This window comes from Triturus cristatus, chromosome 1_2, assembly GCF_964204655.1.
Source record: "Triturus cristatus chromosome 1_2, aTriCri1.1, whole genome shotgun sequence".
NCBI classification, from domain to species: Eukaryota; Metazoa; Chordata; class Amphibia; order Caudata; family Salamandridae; genus Triturus; species Triturus cristatus.
Genome location: NC_140580.1, coordinates 1,160,772,820 through 1,160,785,578, shown reverse-complemented (window position 1 = coordinate 1,160,785,578; position 12,759 = coordinate 1,160,772,820).

Sequence of the window (12,759 nt, the reverse complement as noted above, 5' to 3'; positions counted from 1 at the left end):
GCAGGCCCCGCAAGATGGGTTAATGATGTGGGAATGTGTGAGAACACAATAGAGAGTGTGAAGTCGCTTCAAGCTGAAGCCACAGAGGAAGAGTTAAGCAAGTGGAGAGAAAGTATGGGTAAGTTGGATGAGAATGGTTGTTGGATTGATCTGACAGAACATAGGCGATGGTTATTGCCTGATGCATATGTGCTTCCAGTGGTTACTATGGCACATGGAATGGCACATATCAGTACGAAAGGTATATGCAAGTTGTTGGCTCCAGTATGGCAGAATGCTGGGATTCCCAAGTGTGCAGAGAATGTGGTCAAGAATTGCATGGTATGCTTGAAGTACAACCCTGGTAGGGGAACCCCAACTCCAGCTGGTCACTTTGCACCCCCATCATGTCCATTCGAAGTTTTGCAGCTGGACTTTATTCACATGGAAAGATGCAACAACCTGAAATATGTACTGGTGGTTGTTTGTGCTTTCTCAAAATGGATAGAGGCTTATCCTCTGAAAGATAACACTGCCCTATCCACAGCCAAAGCCCTTGTGAAGGAATTTTTCCCTAGGTTTGGGATGCCGAGAATGGTGTGGTGTGATAATGGAAGTGAGTTTGTGGGTAAAGTGATGAAGAATGTATGTGAAGGGCTAGGGATAAAGCAGAAGTTCCACGCTGCAAATCACCCCCAATCAGCTGGATTAGTAGAACGCTACAATGGAGCCTTAAAGCTCAAGCTGGCCAAAATTCAGGCGAGCACCGGTCTTAAATGGCCTGACGCTCTGCCTTTAGCACTCCTGTCCACCAGAATGACCATACACTCACGAGTGGGACTTAGCCCTTACGAGGTTGTTTTTGGCCGCCCGGCCAACGTATGGGGTGTACCGAGGCCTACGAAGTTCAGTGAGATTGAACATCCAGTACTACTCGATTACCTGTATGATTTGACTGTTAAACTGCGTTTTTTGCACCAACAGGTACATGATACTCTTCCCCAAGCTTCTGAACCTCCTGGACACCCTATCAACCCTGGCTCGTGGGTCCTGATCCGAAATTTCCAGCGTAAGAGCAACGACGAGCCACGCTGGATCGGCCCTCACCTTGTGCTCCTGTCGACAAGGTCAGCGGTGCGAGTAAAAGGGAAGAAGCACTGGATCCATGGTACCCACTGCAAAGTAGTCCCTTTGCCTCTGCCATATGACCAGTGGGTCAAGGAGGGTATCGCCAACTCTGAGACAGACACTGTACCTCGTTTTGTACCATTCAGTGACGCACGCCTAAAAGACACAGTTTCAGACCAAGAGAGCGACAATATTCTGCAGGAAGCTGTGCCACCATCAAATCGACTGGACACCACTGAGCCTGAACTTTTGTTTCAAGACCAAACAGCACCTGGCCGTCTCCGCTATAATTTGAGACCAAGGCCCATGGACAAATAAAGATTTCCTCACTATTTCCTTTTTGACATTTTTGCTCTCCCATCTGAAAGACTTTCTTGATTTTTGTTTTTCGAACCACCATCCGGGTTCTGCCGCAGGGTCGCGGTGCCAAGACTTTGGGGTACAGGCCGAAGACGTTAGGTCAACGGTTCTGGTTGGTCTAGGGCGTTTCCCTGGACTGACAGGCGTACTCCTTAGCAGAAGAAACTCATCCGCCACGAGCGGCCCGAGTAGAGGATGGAGTTTTTTTAAGATGGAGAGACCGATTGAGGAAATGAACTTTAAAGCAAGGATGTGTAGAATTGTAAAAAGTAAATGTTTTGTATTTTTGTGCCTTTTTACACTGTGTAGTATCATGATGTTTATTGTAGGATTTGTGTTTTTCTCCGCTCAAAAGCCCATTACACCCACTGAACAGCCTATACCTCTTTCTACCGCCTCCTCTCACTCCTTTCACCCTTTGCCTGAGCACGAACAGACCAGACGATCAGAGTTCGTAAATAACTCGTTTATCCAGCTCTTGCACCAGCACCAACTGGTAATGAATACGACCAATTGCTGGGTGTGTGGGTTAATGCCACATACCATTAACAAGGGTATTCCCTACCTAGTGCTGCCGTATAGTTACAATGGATCGTCATGGGCATTCCAGACCATGTTTCTCTATGCTCTAGATACGTACTCCCCTCGCCAACCGCGTTCCATCAGACCTATCACCAATAATAAGGCTTTGATAAAAGGAGTTGCTGATATGAGTAGGGATATCGATGCCTACTCATCCATTCCCAAAGAAGAGTTGAGACCTTATGTAGGATGGAACGCGACGGGGTATAGTATTAGTCTGGGTGAAAGACAGCGAAAAATCTCATCTCCAATCTGGGTCGTACCCCACATGGGTCGGTTCTGCTTACAAGGTAATGGTCAGAATCCTAGAGCTCAACTGGGAAGAAGTGACTGTACTGAAACGTACACTTTCCCGTCACAGTTTTCCCCTGCGTTTTTGGCTGCCAAGGGCACATATTTCATCTGTAATGACCGAGCATATACATGGTTGCCCCCTGATTTCTCGGGCACATGTTATATTGCGAACTTGCTACCGCCGACATTTACTGCCGCCTCTGACTATCACAAGACCAGAGTTGTGAGAGGTGTGATTAGTAAGGAGGACACTGCCGGTCAGGAAGCGGGAGACTTCTTTTTGGGTTTCCTGCCGTTTTGGGGACCTATGGTCAATAGTAGGAACCTGAGACAGCTGACTCGTGTGGTTGAATCCACTGTCAATGTAACGGCTGGTGCCCTTGGTAATCTGACAGCTGAGCTCCAAGCGGATCGCCTTATGACTTTACAGAACCGCATGGTTCTAGACGTTATTCTTGCAGACCGCGGTGGGGTATGCAAGGTCATCCAATCCAGTTGCTGCATTTTCATACCAGATAATGCTCCAACAGTGTATCAAGCCATCTCCAAACTCCATAAAATATCTGAATCCATACACGTGGATAAGGGAGATTGGTCACTGGTGGGGTGGTTCTGGGAATTGATATCTGCCTGGGGTTGGAAAGTTCTGATGGTCATTGGAATGATCTTAGCCATTCTTTTCCTGTTCTGTCTGTGCATACAGTGTGCTCCTACGATATGTGGCCTCTGTGCTACCTTATGTGTAAGGAAACCTGTATCGAGGGACGAACTAAGTAATAGGATGATGCTACAGCAACATCTCCATGACTTTGTGGACATTGACCTGGACTCGGATTAAGATGAGTATAGTGATTGCCTATGTAAGGGCAAAAGGAGGGTCTGTCGTACTTTAATATTCGGGACTGCGTAGGGGACAGGGCCCTACCCCTGTCTATCTTGGTATTAGCAAACCGCAAATGGTAAATGCGGCATGTACGAGTGCTTTATATATCGTTCTAGCTATAAATGCACTGTGTACACGTTATTCTGCTTCACTACGCGGGTTCCATTTTGGAAGCAGTGGCCATCTTGTCATTGCCCTCACATAGGCTATAATGGAGTAAATACGGGCCTCACAGTACATGGGCTTCTCCTCTGACTTCTCTGTGACCTGGGCAGCTGGCTCTGCTGCCCCAGGTCAAACCGGTCTCACGAGCTCCCCTTCCTCCGTCCACCTGTGATTAGCATCAGGGCTTGACCCGTCATAAAACCCTTTCATTCCACACAAACCTCCGGCTAATCTCTTTCACACCTGCTTGTTCCTGCTTTATGACTTGTTTCCCAAAACAGGAGATGCTCATGTTTATTGGGGGGTCTATTGACATCAAATGTGGGATCTGAACCTTACTGTGTAAATCATTGTGGGCTGGCTGAACTGGAATGTGGGATGGTCATCATGACTCTGCTTTTTCGTTTGTAATGTATACCTTTATATGGCCATATCGTAAACCAAGGAATGTGTGCCTGAAGCATGATATTTTGTATTTAAGGAGAAGCCCGTTCCTATGATTTCCAGCAGTCTCCTGAGAACATACACGCTGTTGTACTTCTAGGATACCTGTAATTGGTCTGCAGCCAATAAACGAATCTTTGACTTCACCCAGAAGACTCTGTGTTTCTGTAGGTCTGGAACAGAGTGAACCCAGAAGTCATAGGGTGTGTGCCCCTGCACCGCTGGGTCTAAAATACCCAGTACTTCACTCTCAATTTACCGGTTAATCCCCCCCATTCAAAGGGTACCAGGGCCATCCTGCAGAGGCTTTCGGAATTGTCCGAGGACATAACCGGACAGAAGACGTCGGGTAGTATCTGGTCTTCGGCGACCAGGTGGCAGTGGACCGCTGTGACACTCGCCCCGGTGTCGCGGAGGGCCTCGACTTGGTGCCCGTTGACCGTCACCTCCTGTCGGTAATTCTTGGTGTTGGCGGGTAAGGGAGTTCCGGGAACCATTTCTCGGTCTCCTAGGGAGACCAGGGCCATGGCTGCAGGCTCCCACTCCTCGGTGTCCTCCATCTCCTCCCCTAGGGCCACGGTGGCCATCTGTTGGGCTGGGGGAGCGGTCGCTGCGGCCCGTTGGTACCTGGGACATTGGGAGTCACTGGCGTAGTGACCAGTCTGTTGGCATCGGTAACAGGTGATCTTGTCTCGGGGTCCCTGTCTCCCCGGGGGCCCCGTGCTGGCTGGAGGTGGTGCTGGAAAGTGCGGGGGTTGGTTTCTGGGGGGACTATGCTGGGGGCCTGCCTGGAATTCCCTCTGTCTTCCCTGGTTCTCCCCACCCCTCTGGCGGGGAGGTCCTTGACTGTGGCGGCCGTAGTCTCCCACGGGGCCCCGGGGGGCACGGGTGTTCACCCAGCGGTCAGCTTCAACAGCCAGCTTCCGAGGATCTGTGAGCTTGCTGTCGAGGAGGTGCTGGCGTAACTCTACAAAGCAATTGGCGGACAGATGTTCCCAAGCGATTAGGTCGAACAGTTCCTCAAAGGTAGAGACCTTGCTGCCCTTGATCCACCCGTCCAAGGCTCTGCTGTAAAAGTTTACGTACTCTACCCACGTAGTACCGGGTATCTTTTTGCAGTCTCGGAACCGTTGCCGGTACATCTCGGGGGTGAGTCAATATCTCGCTAATAAGGCCTCTTTCATGTGGCTGTAGGAATTTAGCACGGTGGACGGCAGGTCTAGCAGGGTGTCTCTCCCCTCACTCAGGAACCGGCCCCACAAGCCAGCCCCCCAATCCTTCTGTGGAACTCGGTGGGAGGTCATGGCGACCTCGTAGGCCTTGAACCATTGCTGGATGTCGTCGTTTTTGTAATACTCTTTCACCACATCCTTGGGGATGTGTACCTTTGGTTCCACTGGGGGAGAGGTCTCTTGATTCCCCGCGGGGCTGGATTCCTTATTCTTGGCTTTGAGTTCGATCTCTTTTAGGCTGCGCTCGTGTTCCAGTTGAAGTTTTCTTTCTTCGTGTTCTCGCTGGCGTTTCTTTTCCTCAAGTTCCCCTTGTAGGCGTAACTGTTCTACCGCTAACTTTTTTACGGCCAATTTTAGCTCTCCCTCTATCTTAAGTTTGGCTAGTTCTAGTTCGTGGCTGCGGCTGCGGCTACTTTCCCGGTCCGTTAGTTCCTCCGGGGATAGGCCCCCCTCTGGGGCGTTGCTCCTCACCGGGTTGTTTCGGAGTTCGTTCGGCAGCTCCCCCTCTCGAGCGTCTCCTTTGGTTTGGGGAAGGGAAGCTCCGGACTCTATCCAGGCTTTTAATGCTTCCTGGAAATCTTCTTTTGTGCTTAATCCGGTGGTAGCGATTCTAAGGTCTTTGCAAAACTGTTTTAATTCTCGGTGCGTATACTCTTCCAACCGGTCCTCTCAGAACGTAGAACTGGCGTTGGTTCCTGTGGTATTCATGGCGGTTCCTTCTTCCATCTTTGTTCGGTAGTGCGTCAGCCGTTTACTGTACGATCTCTAGGTGTCGGCTCGGATCCCATCGCCTCCCACCAAATGTTGGAAGGGCCGATCTCAGGGGGGTTACAGAACACGTTCCTGACCACCCCGTGATCCACCGCTCCCAGAACCAGGCCGAGCACCGGCGGGGAGGCCCTTTCAAGAAGGGGTCTCGTACTTTAGGCTCGCACTAGCTGAGCGTGCACTACTTGACAAAGGGACACCACACAGTAGGTTTCAGTAGACGGAGATCTTTATCTAAGATTCTTTGGATCTTTATGATCCGCAAGGTAGTCTTTGGTCAGTACAACAAGCTTGGTAATTCCTTGACAGGGGGGTTGGGGTAGCGGGACAGTTCTAGGTTCAGAGTCAATGCCGAGTATCCTTCGCACAGCTCTCAATCCTCGAGCCGGGGGACACGGTACAGTCTCGGGTCCAGCCGGACCAGTGTATTCTCGAGCTGCGACCATGTCTGCAGGGCTCTGGTGGGAAGGAACTGTCGATCGGGAGGTCTTCGGGGAGCCGCGATTCACTCGGAAGGCTCAGCCGGTCTTAGAATTGGAGGGAGCCGCGAGTCTCTCAGCAGGGCTCCGATGGTCTTAGGGTCGGGGGGAGCCGCGAGTCTCTCAGCAGGCCCCGGTGTTCTTAGTGTTCTCGGGAGCCGCGACGACGTCAGCAGGGCTCAGATGGTTTGCAAGGATCAGGTCGCGTCCTTCTTTCCAGGTTCGTCGAGCCGCGACCAGGTCCGCAGGGCTCTCTTAGTTCCAGGTCTTCTCTGCCCCAGTCCCCTCAGCACCCCCTGTTATACGCCTTCTTTTCTTTGAAGTCTGGCGTCCCCACAGAGAGGGGTCTTGGCGTCTGGGGCGGTGTGTCGGGATTTCCTGCCGCTCGGCTCTTTGATCCTTTCAAGTTGGGCCAGGAGGGACTCCAGACACCCAGCATGCGGGGAGCCAGCTCCCTGGGGGCCCGGAGGGCGATCGAAACCCTCTATTGAAAGGAGATCAGAGGTGTGACAGAGACTACTCCTCCCTGCCTTGCTTGGGGGGGTTCCCTCTCCCTTGGCCGGGCATGGCGCGTTTAGGGTCTAGGTTTCGCTGGGGCCCCGGGCCAGCCATCGGGACATCGGGACATGGTGGCCAAGGGTCTTCGGTGACTACGGGGTGGGGAGGCCAGGCGGCTATAACCAGGGACCAGGGGTGGTATAGCGGTTGGTTGGGGTGCTAAGGGTCATGGAGGCCCACGCCACGAGGCCGGGCCCCACACGCTTCATCTGTTACTCCCTTTTCCTATCTCCGTCCCTTACTCCCCTTTTCTCACTCCCCCTCCATCACTCTCCATTACTCACTGCCATTCCCTTACTCATTTACTCTTCTTACCTGTATCCTCTACCCTTAGTCCTTTTGTTACAGTCAGTCTTTCACTTCCCTTTCATGACTGATCTTAATTTCCTTTTCTCACTCATTCTGTCTGTCCTTTCCTCCTCTTCACTCAGTCATTTCAATCATTTCAATCACTCTTGTATACACTACACATTCATTCAATCAAAATAAAAACCAGTATATTAAGAATATAGCTCTTTTTGGAGAAGTGAAGTGAGTTCTTAAAAGAACTGTTTTTTTTGTCTTTTTTTTGTTTTATATTTTTTTTTTAGTTTTCAAACAATTTTTTATTTTTTGGGGGGGTTTTTTACAGCACCAAAACAAAACTGGGAATCAAAAAACTGCTCAACAGGAACAAAAGAAAATAAAAAAAAATTATGACCTGGAGCATGTGTGCTGTTCTATACGGTTTTCAATTAAATTTATGCTACTCTCTCCGTAGCAAATTACCTCATTGCACATATTGCAATGAATGTGCACTTTTTGAAACAGGGGCCGGATGTCAAGAGGCCTGGTGCATGGTGAATCTGCAGCCGCAGATGATGTGCTCGGCTGAGAAGGTCCAGGTGGAGGGTTCTCTCTTAGGGCTCTTGTGGTTTCACGAGCAAACCGAATTGGATGCATTGATTTAAAATGCCTGAGCATGCAATGAATGCTGAAGGAGTATTTTTTGGCCGGATCCCCTCTAGACAGGACACTTCCGCAAATTGTACAAGTGACCTTTGGCGCATTCACTTTTTTTTGCCCGTCTGGAAAAGTGAAATAATTCCAAATGAAAGAGTGCTTCTGTTTGCTCTTTCTTGGTGGTTCTTGAAAGGTCTCCTCACTGTCTGAAGATGACTGGTGTTCTGCCATTTCACTGGAGTAGCTCTTCAGCAATCTTCTCTCAGGAAATTAGTAGAAAAAGTGAGGGGAGTGGGTGTGGTGTTTGAAGATTCTGAAACAGAAATTAATATGAACCAATGAAAAGTGTTGTTTTGTAATCACATGACTTGCCGTGCGCGCACCGTGCGCGCACCGTACGCGTACCGTACACGCACGCATGCGCACTCGGAGCACGCCTGTACGTGCACGGTGCACACACGCATATGCGTACGGAGCACGCGCGTAGGGTCTACGCGCGCATGCGCGTACGGGGCACGCGCGCATGCGCGTACGGGGCACGCGCGCACGGAGCATGCACAACGTATGCATGCGCACTCGGAGCACGCAGGTGCGCGCACCGTATGCGCACTGTGCACGCACGCATGCGCGTACGAAGCACGTGCGTAGGGAGCACGCATGCATGTGCGTACGGAGCACGCGCGCACGGAGCACGCACGGCGTACGCATGCGCGCGTGGAGCGCACACGGTGCGCGCACGGTCAAAAACCCTTAAAGAAAAAAAGTGTTTATAAGTTTATAGAAGATATTAACTATGCTGTTCAACTTTATCCAAATAAAAAAAAAAGAGCTGAGCCATTCAATATTACAGGATACAGTCAATCTATAACTATATACATAGGTAGTTTATTGTAAAATAATTATATAAAAAATATAATAATACAAACATAAATTAGCATTTAAAAAACCTTACAAATTCACTAAAAAAACCATAGGTTTCACACACGTTATAGTTAGGAATTAGCATTTAAAAAACCTTTGAAATTCACTGAAAAAACCATAGGTTTCACACACGTTATAGTTAGGAATTCGCATTTAAAAAACCTTGCAAATTCACTGAAAAAACCTTAGGTTTCACACATGTTATAGTTAGCTGGACATTTCACTCGTAAAAAACCAATGAAATTCCCCCGTTATAGTTAGTTCAGCTAACTATAACTCGCGCGCCCGCTATCCACTGCTGATGACGTCAAGACCTAAAGTATGGAAGAGGGATCTGAAAAACATTGATCCTAACATAATCACAACTTCCAGCTCCAACTTAGTTCTTCCCCCTGAAGGGATATCCGATGTTCATGATCTCACCAACCACTACTTCAATTCCATGAACATGATACTAAATGAGGTAGCCCCCCTTCAACTAAAGAGAGTCTCCACAAAAGATTCTAAGCCTTGGTATGATGGAAGACTCAATGAGGACAAACGATCCCTAAGAATAACTGAACGCAGATGGAGATCAGCTCCATCCGCCAATCACCTCAAGATACTAAGAAAGAAGAGAAACGCTTACTACAGAAAGATCAAGCGCACTAAAGCAGACTTCTTCAGCCACCAATTAGACCAGGCAAAAAATCATGCAAAAAAACATTTCAAGCTTATCAAAACTCAATCTAAGGATGCACCTCACCACCCCCAAATAACTTAGGCCCACGACCCAACTGTGAAGAATTTGCTTCCTTCTTCACTCAGAAGACCGATAGCATAAAGAAGGACCTTCTCAACGATCTAATCACACACACTGTCTCATATACGAACCCCTCACCATCCCTTCTAAATGCCTCACATCGAAACTCATCAAAGTTCGACCTATAAAATAAGGCATCTTGGTCATCCTTCAATACCTACAATGAAGAATCTATTCTCAAAATGCTTATTGCCCTGAACCCTGCCAATCATTTCACTGACCCTCTCCAAGCAAACTTGGTAAAGGACTTCACCACGCTGTTGCTGCCTCTCTGGACCAAGATCATAAACAACTCTTTACGCCAAGGATGCATCCCTGACACCCTCAAAGCCTGGCAGGTTTCCCCCATTCTAAAGAAACCTACGGCTGACCCTGCAGACTTAAACAATTACCGCCCTATATCCAACATCCCTACCCTGGCCAAACTCTTAGAAAAATGTTTACACCTCCAGTTGGTAAGACATATAGACCAATTCAACCTACTCAACAAATACCAATCAGGTTTCTGTGCAGGTCCCAGCACTGAATCAGCCATGACCCATATAATTGACGAGGCCCTACAAATCCTAGATCAGAACAGAGCCTGCTTACTCATCTTGCTAGACCTTACCTCGGCCTTTGATATCGTCAAACACGAAAACCTGATAGACCTTCTGCAACACAGAACGGGATTATCTGGATCAGTTCTAAACTGGTTTACTTCGTTCCTCCAAAACAGATAGCAAAGATTCAAGGTCAACCACTCCCTGTCCAAACCCATCCCAGTCACCTTAGGAGTCCCACAAGGATCTTCTCTATCTCCGACATTGTTCAATCCATTCATGGAACCACTCACTGAAATTCTCCACTCGTCTAATGTTCAATATCACATGTACGCTGACGACCCATAACTATACCTTAAGATCCATACCCTAGAAGACATCAAATCGCTCAACACAACTCTCGGAAAAACTCAGACCTGGCTGGCAGAAAACCATCTAAAACTGAATGTCCTCAAAACCGTATTCCTCCTAATCGCTCCTCCCTCCCAAGTACCCATAAGCGAGAGTTATCACTGGCTCCAAAAGAAGCTCCCACATATCCCCTGACCTAAAATTCCTTAATTGGCTACCTTTGGAAGCCAGAATTCATATGAAAATAGCATGTATGGTACATAGAGCCATTCATCACAACGCACCCAGCTATCTGGCACAGAAAATGGCGCCCTCATGTGGGGTCAGATCTTCAAGAAGTGCTAAAAACCTTTTACTGAAACCACAAAGATTCAACAAGAAGAAAACATACAACCGAACCTTTTCAGGGATGGCGCCCAGAATTTGGAATGCACTACCTCCAGTAACTAGACTTAATCCCTCTACTGCACCTTTCAAAAAAGAAGTGAAATTGCTTCTCATGGCTAAATTCACTTGAGCAGGGACTACTGTTATTATGCGACCCAACGTATTTTCTACATGGAACTATATAAAGTCTACTGTCCATCCAGTTATTATGAGATATTTTATCTATATTATGCTTGATATACATGGAACGATTTGCTATGTACCATATACCTATGTATCTATGATATGGTGTTTACACTATCATTGACAGGCACTGAACTTTATGTTATTTACCTTGTACCCTATGTTCCTAAGGTACTTACCTTGTAAAGCGCTCTGCTACCCGCAAGGGTCTTGTTCGCGCTATATAAAACTTTCAAAATAAAATAAAAAAATAAAAATACAAGTATGATATTATTGCTTGCACACATACACACATAAATATATATATATTTATGTGTGTGCAAGCAATAATATCACACTTGTAAGTAAGCAAATTCAACTGTTAAGTGTATGGAATGAAATACATTAAACAAAATACAAGCACATAATAATGTGGACATCCACTGCAAGAAATCAGAAAGATATATACACTAAATACATCAGATGATTATAACCACTGGAGACTTGAACGTGCACACAGACACATTCACACATCACAAAGTCACACATCACAAGTCAATAATCAAAAATAAAACACCTCACCGGCTGCAAACACTGCATCTTACATCTTAGCCCACTCCAGACTGGGGGATTCACAGCCGGGGTTAAGAGACTCAGCAAGCCAGGTTCTGCTACACTGAAGTAGACGTGTCCATGTCCATTCAGGTTCCAAACAAATTCCGGTTTCCAACAAACCCCAGTTTTATGATCTCAAAGCACTAGAAGTTTCTAAGAGGACATCCTCTGCGCCAAGGAAACCTACTGCAGTTGGCCACTCTCCATGCAAGCATTCCAAAGGCAAAAGGGTTCTCACGTATCCTTTTGCGCTCCCACATGTTCCAGCCCCTTATCTAAACGAAGCTTGAGAAAGTAGAAAATAATCTCTAAAAATACAGAAAACAACCTTGAATGTGAAAAGCCTAAACAAGTTGTGTAATCTGGGATCCTGCCTGTGCGCAAAGCTCAATCTAGACAGAGTCAGAATTCAAGATGGCATGAGGGCATGTCAAAGCCAATAGAAAGAACTTCATAATACTTCCCAATGTACAACACAAAGCACATTTGTGCACCCCTGCCTATAGCATCACACACTTTATCTCCCAATGTACAACATAATGCACATTTGAGCACCACTGCATATAACACTACACTCCGAGACCAAGAAGTACATTTCACACCTCTCTCGATCTCATGCTTTCAAATGCGCATCCCACACAGTCTGTTCCTGGCAGGGCTGTTCTACTCTGTGAAAGCACTACCACTCTAAAACTACAAGGAGACACAAAAGTAAGTATCAAGGAAAAGTGCACATGCAGGAAAAATGATGTTGTACATTCAAGGAACACCTAAAGTCAAATAAAATAATGGGAGTCAAAGGTCATCACATGGTCCCGATGGTAAACATCCTTTACGACGCATGCGTTACAACGCATGCCATAACCCAGCATTATTTAAGCCGCAAAATCTTTTACAATGCAGGGCTTTACAACGCAAACCATTACAATGCATTCCCCAAAGCAAGGCGACGGTGGAGTTAGAAGAGTAAATTGCTTTGTAATTGGCTATGCGTTGTAATGGATTGCGTTAGAAAGCCCTGCATTGCAAAATATTTTGCAGAGTAAAAAATGCAGGGTAATGGCACGCGATGTAAATGCGTGCTGAGTAAGTTGTCCTTTTCGGTCCTAATACATGCAAGTGCCTCTGGCACTACATATGCCAAGTCTATTCCAGGGGAATTAGT